This window comes from Syngnathus typhle, linkage group LG12 (assembly GCF_033458585.1).
Source record: "Syngnathus typhle isolate RoL2023-S1 ecotype Sweden linkage group LG12, RoL_Styp_1.0, whole genome shotgun sequence".
NCBI classification, from domain to species: domain Eukaryota; kingdom Metazoa; phylum Chordata; class Actinopteri; order Syngnathiformes; family Syngnathidae; genus Syngnathus; species Syngnathus typhle.
Genome location: NC_083749.1, coordinates 11,755,660 through 11,770,653, shown reverse-complemented (window position 1 = coordinate 11,770,653; position 14,994 = coordinate 11,755,660).

Below are 14,994 nucleotides of genomic sequence, written 5' to 3'. Positions count from 1 at the left end.
AGCATGCACATAGCTCCTTGTGTAGACTAGAGCGTGATAGTTTGAATAGTGCTACAGTACACATAAATGCACTTTCTACTGGGGTAGTAGACAAATCCAATCACTCCACCCCGACCGGTTTTGCTGATGAAACGGTGCCGGTTTCAGATAATTCTACACGTGTAACAAATATTTACTATCAGATTCCCACGGTCGTATCATCCCACCGCACTAACAAACATTTGAGAGGTGATGTCAGGCCTAGAGAAAACAATCTTACTCGCATCTCGTATAAATATCCTTCGATAGATACGCACCCAGATCGACCAATTACACTTAAACTTGGTTTTATGAATATTAGATCGCTTCATACGAAAGCCATTCTCGTTAATGATCTCATCACAGAACATAATCTAAACGTTTTTGGTCTCTGCGAGACCTGGTTAAAACCTAATGAACTGATGCCACTTAATGAGGCCTCGCCTCCAAATTTTGTGAGCTCGCATGTGGCGCGTCCTCGAAAAAAGGGTGGGGGTGTCGCCCTCATCTCTAATTCCGAGCTTAGTTTTAGGCCTCGTTTGATCAACGTATTTAAAACATTTGAGGTTCTCAATGTCCGATCCACCGCTTTACCGTCATTTTATCTTGCTGTTATTTACCGTCCACCCGAGGCTTACTCTGGCTTCCTGGATGAAATTTCAGAATTTATGGCTGATCTAGTAACCAATGCGGATAATATAATTATCATCAGACTTTAACTGATACGTTTGGTTTTACGCAAGCCGTACATGCAGCAACGCATAAGAATGGAAATACCATAGATCTGGTATTATCCCGAGGACTTGCAACCTCAAATATAGCAGTACTGCCATACACTACTGTTTTGTCTGATCATTACTTAATAAAGTTTGAAATTCTAGTTCCTTGTCAAAGACAAGAGAGCAATCAGCATTATTGGAGCCGTCATGTCAACTCCATGACTGCAACTGCGCTATCTGAGATCGCCGGCAACCGCTATATTTCTCACATACGCCGGCTCTATTGATAATCTTACAAATGAATTCAATGAGACATTGTTAAATGCCATTGACGCTGTGGCGCCGTTACGTCTGAAAACTCGCCGTAGAGTGCCTACTCCGTGGTTCACAGATGAAACGCGTACGCTTAAGCAATTATGTAGAAAGCATGAGCGCAGATGGCGTCTGACCAAACTTGAGGTTTTCCATCAGGCATGGCAGGATAGCCTCCTGAAATATAAAGATGCGCTTATCTTAGCAAAAACTCTGTATTTTTCGCAAGTTATTAATCTCAATAAAAATAATCTGAAACACCTATTTGATACAGTGGCAAAGCTGACTCTGCGCCAGACGACCACCGTTCCTTCCACTCAGCTGACGAGTTCATTTCAATTTTTTGCTCAAAAGATTGAATCCATTAGGGATGAGATCAAGAATACCATTCCAATCGCTCGGTCGAGCCCGCCGTTTACCAACGCTGATGATCATGCAACAACCCTCTCAACTTTTAAAAGCGTGTCTCTTGAAAGGCTTACACAATTGGTTAGTGCGGCTAAACAAACAACATGTTTACTCGACCCTCTTCCAGCCAAACTACTTAAAGAATTATTTCAAATTTTAGGACCGTCCGCCTTAAATATAATCAATCTGTCTGTCTCCTCTGGGATAGTGCCAGCAGCCTTTAAAACCGCTATCATTAAACCGTTACTTAAGCGACCAAATCTTGACCCGGACTGTCTCAGTAATTATAGGCCAGTTTCAAACCTTCCATTCATAGCAAAACTTCTTGAAAAAGTAGTAGCGCAGCAGCTTATTGATTACATGGTCGCCAATAATCGATATGACACTTTTCAGTCTGGTTTTAGAGCTAATCATTCCACTGAGACAGCACTTGCTAAAGTGACTAACGATCTCCTCATAGCTATGGATTCAAACACTTCGTCTGTACTGTTACTACTCGATCTTAGTGCTGCCTTCGACACTGTAGACTTAGATATTTTATTAGGGCGTCTTAAAAGTTGTGTTGGTATTTCAGGGTCAGCACTAGGCTGGTTCCATTCCTATCTATCAAACAGGACGCACCGAGTGGTCCATGGCAATGCGTCCTCGGAGCTCTATAATGTTACGTGGGGTGTCCCACAGGGATCGGTTCTCGGACCAATTCTTTTTAATATTTATATGATTCCGCTTGGCGACATAATACGTAAATATAATATTAGTTTTCAATGCTATGCGGATGACACCCAATTATATATGCCGTTATCGATGACAGATCCGCGGGATTGTTGTAATCTTGAGGCGTGCCTTGCGGAGCTCAAGCAATGGATGTCTCTCAACTTCCTTCGTCTTAACCCAGATAAAACTGAGATGTTGATAATTGGGCCAACTCGTTATCAACACTTATTCAAGGAAACCGCTATAACTATAGATAACCGTACTATCACTCAAAGCGATACTGTAACTAATCCCGGGGTAATATTTGACCAAACTCCCTCCTTTCAAAAGCACATTAAGAATAGAACCAGAATTGCGTTTTTTCACCTCCGTAATATTGCAAAGATTCGTCCGATCCTCTCGACCGGTGATGCAGAAACTATTATTCATGCGTTCGTCACGTCGCGCCTGGACTACTGTAATGTACTATTATCGGGTCTTCCTAAGTCCTGCATCAAAAGTCTACAGTTAGTACAAAATGCTGCTGCAAGGCTGCTCTCTCGGGCAAGAAGATTTGATCACATTACCCCAATACTAGCCAACTTACATTGGCTCCCGGTCCATTTAAGATGTGATTTCAAGGTTCTTCTATTAACCTATAAATCACTGCATGGCTTAGCGCCTTCATATCTCGTCGACCTAGTTGTTCCTTATGTTCCGTCTCGTAACCTTCGTTCGCAAAACGCTACCCTTTTAGTGACACCGAGGGCCAAGAAAATGTCTGCAGGCTCTAGAGCATTTTCTATTCGGGCTCCAGAGCTTTGGAATGCCCTACCAATGGATATTAGAACTGCTACCTCAGTAGAAACATTTAAGACACGTTTAAAGACACATTTCTATGACATGGCCTTTAACTAACCTGTAGTGGCCGATTCGGCTGGAGTTTGTTTTCTCTCCCTCTCCACTCCCTCCCTCCCCGGCCGGGGAGGTGGTTAGGTGGCACTCATGCTGACAGCGACTATCTGGATTCTCGTGGGTTAATTCAGGATGGGGGAACTGCAGCTCAACCTCCTCGTAGACACTGCCAGGACAATTGAGGGCTCCTTCGGCAGCCCTCTGCTCTGACATGGACATCCACTTTTTATTTCATTGATGTTCATGTTGTATCATTTGTGCCCTCTCTGCATCCATTCCAACCTGGTGATCCTGAAAAAGGGATCCTTCCATCTGTGGTCCCTTCTCAAGGTTTCTTATTTTCCCCCAGTAGGGGTTTTTAAGTTTTTCCTTGCCCTTTTGGGAGCTTAAGATCAGGGGATGCTTTGAGAATAATTGTCAATTTCTGTCTATGTGAAGCCCTTTGAGACTGCTTGTGATTCAGGGCTATACAAATAAACTTGACTTGACTTGACTTTCCCAGCCGTCCTGGGGCAGTAGGCGAGGTACACTGAACTGGTTGCCACAGAGTCGAATAACCATCCACACACGCACTCACGCATGTGGGCAATTTGGAGTGCTCAATTGGTCTACCAAACACATTTTTGGGATGTGGGAGGAGACCGGAGAACTCGGAGAAAACTCACGCAGACACGGGGAGAACAAACTCCACACAGGAAGGGCGGAAGTGGGATCAAATCCACACCCTCCGAACTGTAAAGAAGACGTGCTAACCAGTGCTTTACTGTGCCGCCCACTATTTTCATGTATTTAATTTTTTAAATTGTGAAATATTTTGAATTTTTATATTTTATTTTTACAAGTTACCTAATAGTGACATGGGTACTTTAAAAAAAAAAAAAAAATATATATATATATATATATATATATATATATATATATATATATACAGCTCAAAATAATTAATGGAACACTTTGAAAACACATCAGATTTCAACGGTGACAACAAAAATGTTGGATATCTATACTGATATGGACATTTTAATGTCTCAGGAACAAAAGGATGCCACATCTTTTGATGGAAATAAAAGAGGGCTCAGTATATACCGTAATTTTCGGACTATAAATTGCGTTTTTTTCTCATAGTTTGGGTGGGGCGGCGACTTATAATAAGGAGCCCCTTGTATGTGTTTTTGTTCCAAAATTTTCAAAAAAAGTGGAACCGGGATGTAGCAAGGGATTACTGTAATTTGAATTTCAAGTGACGTCAGCTGCGCGACGCGGCGTGGCGGTTGTTTACAAAAAGAACAAAGATTGATCACGGGATGGCGAAGGGCCCCACGTACTATTGGCACCATTAGCGGCTTTGTTTCTAAGTGACACGGAGGACGAAGAGTTTGAAGGATTTAAGGATTTGGAGTGACACTTTTACGCACGCCCGGTCCTACTCTACGGAGCTCTCTTTCACCTCCGTGGATTGAAGTCGGGGGCCGGCGCTCGGCTCGGGTGGCTGTCCGGGGACTGTGGATTGGGCTCGGACATGGCTTTTGTGCACGCCCGGTCCTACTCTACGGAGACTTGGTTGACTGTCAACATTCCGGACTCTGCTGTGCATCTGGAGCGGCTAGCGTGCTATCGGGCGGACCGGGCCATTGTAAAAGGGGGAAAATCGCGAGGAGGTGGAATATGCGTCTACATCTGTGACGAATGGTGCCGGGACTCTGTAGTGGTATGCAAGCACTGCTCGCCACTGGCGGAGTTTGTGATCATTAAGTGCCATCCTTTTTACCTGCTGAGGGAATTTACTGCAATTCTGCTAGTCGCGGTATACATCCCGCCTTCCAACATCGAAGGCGACAGGATCGCGGCTCTTAGTGAACTGTACCAGACTGTCAGTGAACAACAGACGGCGCACCCTGACGGTTTCACCATCTTCGCTGGGGATTTTAATCATGCCAACCTGAAGTCTGTTTTTCCAAGGCTTCACCAGCATGTTAATTTTCCAACACGTGGTGACAGCTTCCTGGACCTGGTCTACTCTACACATAAAGGAGCTTTCAAAGCCGCCCCCCTCCCCGATCTTGAACTTTCTTACCATCTCACTGTTATGCTTTTGCCCGCATACAGACAAATGGTGAAAGCATCCAGGCCGGTTCGCAGCGGATAAGGTTGTGGCCTGAGGGTGCCTCTGATGCGCTTCGAGACTGCTTTGGCACTACTGACTGGGAAATGTTTAAGCAGGCGGCCACTTGCAACGATCGGACGGACATAGAGGAGTATACCGACTCTGTTTCCTCTTACATCACGAAGTGCATTGATGATGTGACCCACTCGAAATTCATCGTCACTCGGGCTAACTGGAAGCCATGGCTGACAGGGGCTGTCCTCAGGCTGCTGAGGGCCAGGGACAAAGCCTTCAGAGCGGGGGATGAGGCTGGCTTGAGGACAACGAGGGCCGACCTGTCCCGGGGCATCAAGGAAGCGAAAAGGGCGTTCTCTTGCAAGATTACCGCCCACTTCAAGGACAGCAGGGACGCACAGAGCCTTTGGCAGGGCATTCAGACCATCACGGACTACAAGCCCGCGCCGCAGAGCTGTGAGGGCGACGTCCGTCTGCTCAACGATCTTAACCGCTTCTTTGCTCGGTTCGACGCTCAGAACAGCACTTGCCCGCTGAATACCCCTCCCCCTCCACACGAGTAGTCCGTGTGCCTCTCTGCCGATAGCGTGAGGAGGGCGCTTGCCACTATCAACACCCGTAAGGCGGCGGGCCCTGACAACATCCCAGGTCGAGCGCTGAAGGACTGCGCTGAGGAGCTGACGGGTGTCTTCACAGACATCTTGTCAGGTCTAAATACCATCAGACATTTAACCACACGCTGGAAGGAAGAGGAGAAAAGAACCAGAACAGGTTTACTCGCGAGGAGAACGATAGAGAGAGGAAACTCAGTTACAATCTCCATCAATTCTGAGTGCTCCCTCCACGTGCTCCTCTATTTAATGTTTTGGTTGCCCTGGTTACAGAGGCGTTGCTACACTAAAGGGAGGGAAGATTGTGTCTGTAGCAACGTTGATTAGCTAAGGAATGTAGTGTGGTGTGAATTAGCACTTCATTGTCGGCCCGTGACCCCCGCAGAGTTTGTCCATCTGTTCTTCTCCAGTTGTTGGCCGAGTAGTCCGCGAGTGAGATCAGATAACTTCAATTGCCGCTTTCCTGTGGAACAATGCAACTAAACCTTGGCTAGACTTTATCTACTTAGTAAATTAACACGCAATAACAATGAGTGACTTGTCCTAAACACTTGAACAAGACTTGAGTAAATATGGGATAACTTGTACGCAACCACTTCAAACTGTGTTTAACACTTAATAAAGAAAAACAGTTCTGATCAACAACAATCTATGAACCAAACCTACAGTTAACTAAAAAGAATGAAGTTTCTTTCAACCAAATAAGAACACTTCGCCTATGCAAATAAGCTCTGCTCATTGTTAGTGAAGGCCTCTTACAGGAACAAAAACACACAGATAACATAAGGACAGGAAGGATACATATGGCTGACAGGGATCAAAAGACATCCCTGTCACTAAAGAGAAAGAACCTAGATAAGAGGAAAGCCATAAACTCATAAATGACAAGGCTTTACTTAAATTATTCCAACACATCTTTAACATTTCCCTGCAGCAGGCCATTGTCCTTTTGTGTTTCAAGGCTGCCACCATCGTACCTGTGCCGAAGAAACCTGCTCCGTCCTGCTTCAATTTCTACCGCCCCGTGGCACTGACGCCCATCATCATGAAGTGCTTTGAGCGGCTTGTCATGGAGCACATCAGATCCATTCTCCCCCCCACCATAGACCCCTTCCAGTTTGCGTACCGAGCGAAACGGTCCTCTGAGGATGCCATCTGCTCTGCCCTCCACTTGGCCCTCACCCACCTGGAGAGAAGCGACTCGTATGTGAGATTGCTGTTTGTGGACTTCAGTTCTGCCTTCAACACCATTGTGCCACAACGACTCGTCTGCAAACTCGACAAGCTGGGCCTCAGTACCTACCTCTGCAACTGGCTACTGGACTTCCTCTGTCAGAGGCCTCAGGTGGTACGTGTTGGCGACAAAATCTCCGCCAGCATCACGCTGAGCACAGGGGCCCCCCAAGGCTGCATGCTCAGTCCGCTGCTCTTCACCCTGCTGACGCATTACTCCACTGCAACCTACAGCAACAACCGCATAGTGAAATTTGCTGACGACACGACTTTGGTGGGTCTCATCACCAAGGGCGACGAGACTCAATACAGGTTGGAGGTCGAGCTTCTCTGACCACGTGGTGTAGGGACAACAACCTCCTGCTGAACCTCAACAAGACCAAGGAGATTGTTGTTGACTTCCGGAAGGGTGACACCCAACACCTGCCGCTGACCATTGACAGTGCTGTGGTGGAGAGAGTGAGCAGCACCAGGTTCCTGGGGGTGCACATCAGTGAGAATCTCTCCTGGTCCATCAACACCGCATCACTGGCGAAGAAAGCTCAGCCCCGCCTGTACTTCCTGCGGAAACTCAATGGAGCAAGTGCTCCTCCGGCCGTCATGAATACATTCTACCGTGACACCATTGAGAGCGTCCTCTCCAGTTGCATCGCTGTTTGGGGTGGTAGCTGCACTGAATACAACATGAAGGCCCTGCAGCGCATAGTGAACACAGCTGGTAAGATTATTGGTGCTTCACTCCCTTCCCTGAAGGACATTTACACCTCCCATCTCACCCGCAAGGCGACCACGATTGTGAGTGATGTGCGTCACCCCGCTCACTCTTTTTGATCTTCTGCCCTCTGGGAAGAGGTACAGGATAGGGGTGTAAATTGCGGGTTTTGTCACGATACGATATAATATCGATATAAAGAACTACGATACGATATTTGCCGATATCTTAAAGCCTGGTGCGATTCATTCACGATATATCGCGATATAGTGCTTTTTTTTTTTTTTTACTAAAAAATATAGAACAATATCCTGATTTATAACAATTCATACGCAAAATCAACAAGGTACTGCAAACTCTTTATTTAGGAAATTACAAGAGTATTGTAGTATACAAATTGCTTACTTTAACACTGAACTTTGATGTCGTGTTTTTTCTTTAAATGTGCGGCGAGATTTGTGCTCCCTGAATATTTGATCACCGCATGGCAGGATTTACAAACTGCACGTGTCTTGTCCGTTGAGCCATCTTTTCTTTGGAATCCATAGTGCTTCCAAACGAATGACTTGAAGCCTAAAGGGGAGCAAATTTCCTCGTCTCTTTGGACACTAGCCATAGCACCAGCCCAGGAGCCGCGTACTAGTTGTCGCCTCCCCTTTCACGTGCGTGCTCTGCTCACAACACAACAACGCCGGGCGCACTGCTCCCGGAAAGAGGAAGCAAGCAACAATGAACTGGATTTCAAAATAAAGTCGCGTCTAATGTCCGAGGTCAAACACGGCGATAAAAATCGATGATAAAAACCACCAGACTCACCAACAGCTTCATACTCCAGGCTGTTAGGATCCTGAACTCTCTCCCCCCTTCTGCCGGGAGACAGTACAGTTGGCTCTGTCCTGTACTTTTGCGCTATATTCTGACTGTCTGCTGTATGCACACTTGCTCCATGTTTGCTCTTCTTATTTATTATGTTATTTGTTTATTTATTATTTATTCATCACTCTTATTCATTCATTGTTTGTGCCTTCTTGTTTTTATTTTTTTGTGTTGTTTACTTCTATGTATATTGTGTACTATGTCTTGTCACCGTGGGATAGTGGGAACGTAATTTCGATTTCTTTGTGTGTCTTGGCATGTTAAGAAATTGACAATAAAGCAGACTTTAACTTTGACTTTGAGCTCTCTTTCACCTCCGTGGATGGAAGTTGAGCGCCGGCGCTCGGCCGGGTGGCTGTTTGGGGACAGTGGATGGGGCTCGGTCATGGCTTTTACACACGCCCGGTCCTATTCTATGGATCTCTCTTCCACCTCCGTGGCTGCAAGTCCACGCCGCCACACACCTGGAAGTTTGTTTTGTTAAATAAAAAGCCGTTTACCAAACCCACGTCTTTCCTTGTACTTTGTTAACGCTACAATATAGTTATATACTAGATCTGTGGAATAACGACGAGGCTGACGTCAGGAAGCGAAAAGGGCGTTCTTGACAAAGGACGAGGAATTTGATCGATGGATTTAATGATTTAGAGTGCACAGATAGTTTGATAATATTATTGCTTATATAATAGTTAATAGTTACCGTTTTTTTCCATGTATAATGCGCAAAATTTAACTAATTTATTGTCCTAAAATCTGGGGTGCGCATTATACATGGGTACAAAAAAATATATATTATGATTTTTTTTTTTTTTTCATCCGGATATGATATGGATGCCGCCACAGATGCGCTTTCTTCTCTGGTGTTCACTTCAAACACGCTCCATACGAACACAATGGTCTTGTATCAGACCCTTGCTCGATCGCCTGCTCGTTTGCTGTCACAATGTACCCTACACATAACCGAAACATTTCTTGGCTATTGAGTTTGCTAGCGCAAGCGCAATGATACTGACCAGCAGAATAACATCCGGTTGTTCCCAAAGATTATCTTTTTTCTAAAATAATTTTACATTTACGGACTTAAGTAGGAGTCAAAATTTGGGTGCGTATTATACATGGGTACAGGCTTTTTTCCAGCATCAACATGCCATTTTTAGGGTGCGTATTATACATGGGGGCGCATTATACATGGAAAAAAACGGTATTTGATATCTAATTTATATATCGTTATATGGGGCTGTGGAATATTTTGAAGTGCAAGCACCGTCAGCGGCACGCACCCATTGTTGACAAAGGACGATCGATGGATTTAATGAATTGGAGTGACACAGACGGTTTTACAAACATGTTATTTATGTAATAGTTTTTTTTTTAATAACTCTGAATGTTACGTCAGGCCCGTTCTCAGCTCTTTGTTTGTGTTTATGTCACGTTAGCATACCTATCGTTTAGCCTGTTGTCTTGGTGTTGGATTTTGTCGAATAAATTGCCCCCCAAAATGCGACTTATACTCTGGAGCGACTTATATGTTTTTTTTTCAGTTTTTTGGGCATTTTATGGCTGATGCGACTTGTACACCGGAGCGACTTTTAGTCTGAAAATTACGGTAGACACCCCAAAAATCAAAGTGAAAAAATGATGAGGCAGGCTCGTCCATTTTGCCTAAATTCAATTTCTGCAACTCAAAATTCTTTTCAATATCTTGTGTGGCCCCCACGAGCTTGTATGCATGCTTGACGACGTCACGGCATGCTCCTAATGAGACAATGGATGGTTTCTTGTGGGATGTCCTCCCAGATCAGTCTAAGGGCATCAGCAAGCTCCTGTAAAGTCTGAGGAGCAACCTGGCGGCGTCTGATGGACCGAAACATTATGTCCCAGAGGCGTTCTATCGGGTTTAGATCAGGTGATCGTGAGGGCCATTCAATTGTGTCAATTCCTTCATCCTCCAGATACTGTCTGCATACTCTTGCCACATGAGGCCGGGCATTGTTGTGGATCAGGAGAAACCCAGGACCTATTGCAACAGCGTAGGGTCTGACCATGGGTACAAGGATTTCATCCCGATACCTAATGGCAGTCAGACTGCCGTTCTCTAGCCTGTAGAGGTCTGTTCGTCCCTCCATGGAAATGCCTCCCCAGACCATCACTGACCCACCACCGAACCGGTCATGCTGAATGATGTTGCAGGCAGCATCGCACTCTCCTTGGCTTCTCCAGGCCCTTTCACGTCTATCACAGGTGCTCAGGGTAAACCTGCTCTCATCTGTGAAAAGCACAGGGCACCAGTGGCGGACTTTTGCTGTTCTATGGCAAATGCCAATCGAGCTCCACGGTGCTGAGCAATGAGCACAGGGCACACTACAGGACGTCGTGCCCTGAGGCCAGCCTCGTGAAGTCTGTTTCTGACTGTTTGGGCAGAGACATTCACACCAGTAGCCTGCTGGAGGTCATTCTGTTGGGCTCAGGCAGTGCTCAACCTGTTCCTCCTTGCACAAAGTAGCAGATATCGGTCCTGCTGATGGAATGAGGACCGTCTACGGCCCTGTCCAGCTCTCCTAGAGTAACTGCCTGTCTCCTGGAATCTACTCCATGGTCTGGAGATTGTACTGGGAGACACATCAAATCTTCTTGCAACAGCACGCATGGATGTGCCATCCTGGAGGAGTTGGACAATCTGCGTAACTTCAGGAGGGTTAAGAAATCGCCTCATGCTCCCAGTCGTGATAATGACTCTAGCTAAAGCCAACACTAGTGGAAAAACAGTTAAAAAAGATCAAGAGGGAGGAACTTGAAATGGCCTCTGTTAGGGTTTGCAGAATATCTTTATCGTATGATTATGTTGGAATGTAACCTGTAATAATTTAACCAGCTTGTCCTGTCTTAACAAAAGTAGTAGACCAAAGTGCTAAGATCTTTTCAACTGATTGACTAGACGCAGAGGAAGCAATCAAAGTTGCTTTGTTTACAGAAAGTCGTAAAAGGCCCCCTGCTATGCTTTGATCAGCAGGGGAGCGGCGTCACCCTATCCTGTGTGTTCCCACACCCCCACTTTCAACCCCACTCTGTTTCTCTTAATAAATATGCACCTGAAAAGGCCTGAGTCAGACCTCCATTCGACCATCGCTGTAAGCACAGCTATGAATGGACTCTCCGCCTGCAGGTGTTTGAAATGACTTGCTTGACTCCTGTGTGGTTCTTGCAAAATAAGTTAGAGTGAGCACCACCCTAACAGCCTCCACCTGCAAAAACCAGTCCTGTTTTGGGGACCATCTCTGTTGGAATAATTTAAGTAAAGCCTTGTCATTTACATGTTATGACTTTCCTGTTATTTAAATTGTTCCTCTTTAGTGACAGAGATGTCTTTTGTTTCCTGTCAGCTATATGTCTCCTTACTGTCCTTTTGTTATGTGTGTGTGTTTTTGTTCCTGTAAGAGGTCTTCACCAACAATGAGCAGAGCATATTTGCATAGGCGAAGTGTTCTGATTTGGTTCATAGATTGTTGTTGGTCAGAACTGTTTTTCTTTGTCAAGCGTTATATACAGTTTGAAGTAGTTGCGTACAAGTTATCCCATATTTACTCAATGTTTGTTTAAGTGTTTAGGACAAGTTACTTATTGTTATTGCGTGTTACTTTACTAAGTAGATAAAGTCTAGCAAAGGTTTAGTTGCATTGTTCCACAGGAAAGCGGCAAGTCAAGTTATCTGATCTCACTCGCGGACGAGTCGGCCAACAATGGGAGAAGAACACCTGGACAAACTCTGCGGGGGTCACGGGCCGACAATGAAGGGCTAATTTACACCACACTACATTCTTTTGCTAATCAGCGTTGCTACTAGGGGTGTAAATCGCTGGTTTTGTCACGATACGATATAATATCGATACAAAGAACTACGATACAATATTTGCCGATATCTTAAAGCCTGCTGCGATTCATTCACGATATATCGCGATATAGTGCTCTACGATCGATTTTTTTTTTTAATAAAAAATATAGAACAATATCCTGATTTATAACAATTCATACGCAAAATCAACAAGGTACTGCAAACTCTTTATTTAGGAAATTACAAGAGAATTGTAGTATACAAAGTGCTTATTTTAACACTGAACTTTGATGTCGTGTTTTTTCTTTAAATGTGCGGCGAGATTTGTGGGCCCTGAATATTTGATCACCGCATGGCAGGATTTACAAACTGCACGTGTCTTGTCCGTTGAGCCATCTTTTCTTTGGAATGCAAAGTGCTTCCAAACGAATGACTTGAAGCCTAAAGGGGAGCAAATGTCCTCGTCTTTTTAGACACTAGCCATAGCACCAGCCCAGGAGCCGCGTACTAGTTGTCGACTCCCCTTCCACGTGCCTGCTCTGCTCACAACACAACAACGCCGGGCGCACTGCTCCCGGAAAGAGGAAGCAAGCAACAATGAACTGGATTTCAAAATAAAGTCGCGTCCAATGTCCGAGGTCAAACACGGCGATATAAATCGATGTTTACGTTTAGCATCGATGCCAATAAATCGTAGAGCATTATATCGATTAATCGATGTGTATCGATGTATCGTTACACCCCTAGTTGCTACAGACACAATCTCCCCTCCCTTTAGTGTAGCAACGCCCCTGTAACCAGGGCAACCAACACATTAAATAGAGCACGTGAAGTGAGAACTCAGAATTGATGGAGATTGTAACTGAATTTCCTCTCTCTATCGTTCTCCTCGCGAGTAAACCTGTTCTGGTTCTTTTCTCCTCTTCCTTCCAGCGTGTGGTTTAATGTCTGATGGTATTTAGACCTGACAATCTCGTTGTTGCCCCTCTAGTGCACCTGTTGTTAATTCCATCAACACCAATGCAGCTGAAACTGATTAACAACCCCTTATGCCACCTACCTGACCAAAATCTTATCAGAAAAGTCTAATTGAATATATATATTCGGCTGGATAGCTCAGTAGGATAGTCGCCAGACTATCAACCAGCGGGACCCGGGTTCGAGACTGGGTACCGCTGGTTGCCCCAAGAGGATATGCAAGCCTGAACAAGACAGCAACTGATCTGAAAGAAAAGATCATGACTCAAATGAACAGCGGCCAACCCCGAGGCCAACTACAATGGCTAAGTGAAGCACCACCAGAAAGTTTGGTAGAAGATCTGAATGCAGCACTGAGAGCAATCCCTACAACCACCATCACTGAAACCAATGAGTTGATATACACTTCAGCAACAGTGATCCTGGAGATGCTTGGTTACAAGAGCAATATCAAGCAAGAGATACAAGACCCACCATGGAAAAGAGGCTAAGATCAAGACAGTGCGGAGAGACGTGAGCCAACTATCAGAGATCCAGAAAGGTGCAATGAAGAAACCAGCACCCAAGAAGTACAGCCAGATGAACGTACCTGAAGCACTGGAGACTGCCAAACAGAGGCTCCTAGCCCTGTCCAGTCGCCTAAAGAGATGCACAAGAGAAAGTGAAGCCAGGCGAATAAACAGGCTCTTCACAACCCAACCAGAAAGTGTACTCTCAATGGCAGGGTAACAACAGCAGAACAGACCCACCAAGGCTGGAGACTGAGCAATACTGGAAGGGCATATGGGAGAAGGACACATCACACAACAGTGAGGCACAATGGCTAGCTAGTCTCTCTAAGAGAAGACCACAGCAACCACCCTGAGCAGAACCCAGTTACCATCACTGTGGCAGACATCCAAGAGAGAGTCTCAGGTATGAAGAACTGGACGTCATATCATTAAGAAAATGATATGTTCAAATAATGATTCAGAGGAATTGTCCCGTGCTATGAATGAAATACGTAAATGATGTCCACCACTCACACTCACATCCATTCAGAAATTCTTGTCACATGCAAACAGGGAAATTTTTGTCACCAAATTATCAGGTTCATCAAGGTTGAGGCTGCTTCATGTGCTGTATGCCCAGATGAACGCAACACAAGAGATCACTATTTAAAAAGTGTCATTGGTTTTGTTTTATTGAGTTTGTGACGTAGTGCATGATGATAATACAGTATTCATAAATGTGTCAGTAAAATAATTATGTTTTCTGATTCATACAACATCATTTAAAGACATACATACAACATGAGGGACAAAATGGAGACTTTAATACTTTGGTCTGTTTTAAAAGTTTGAAATGCAAAGGAGTGACGATAAACGTGTGGTCCTTATGTTATAAGCAAATATATCATCTCATCACACCAAGAACCACTAAAAACCGCCACTGTATGTAGCGCAACTGTCCAGTACGAATGGAAGAGGAGATTTAAATATGAATGATATACGAGAACAATTGAGTGGCAAGCTTCATCACGGAATGACTTAAACTCGTAAGTCACGGTACCGCACATCTCCTCCTCTGCA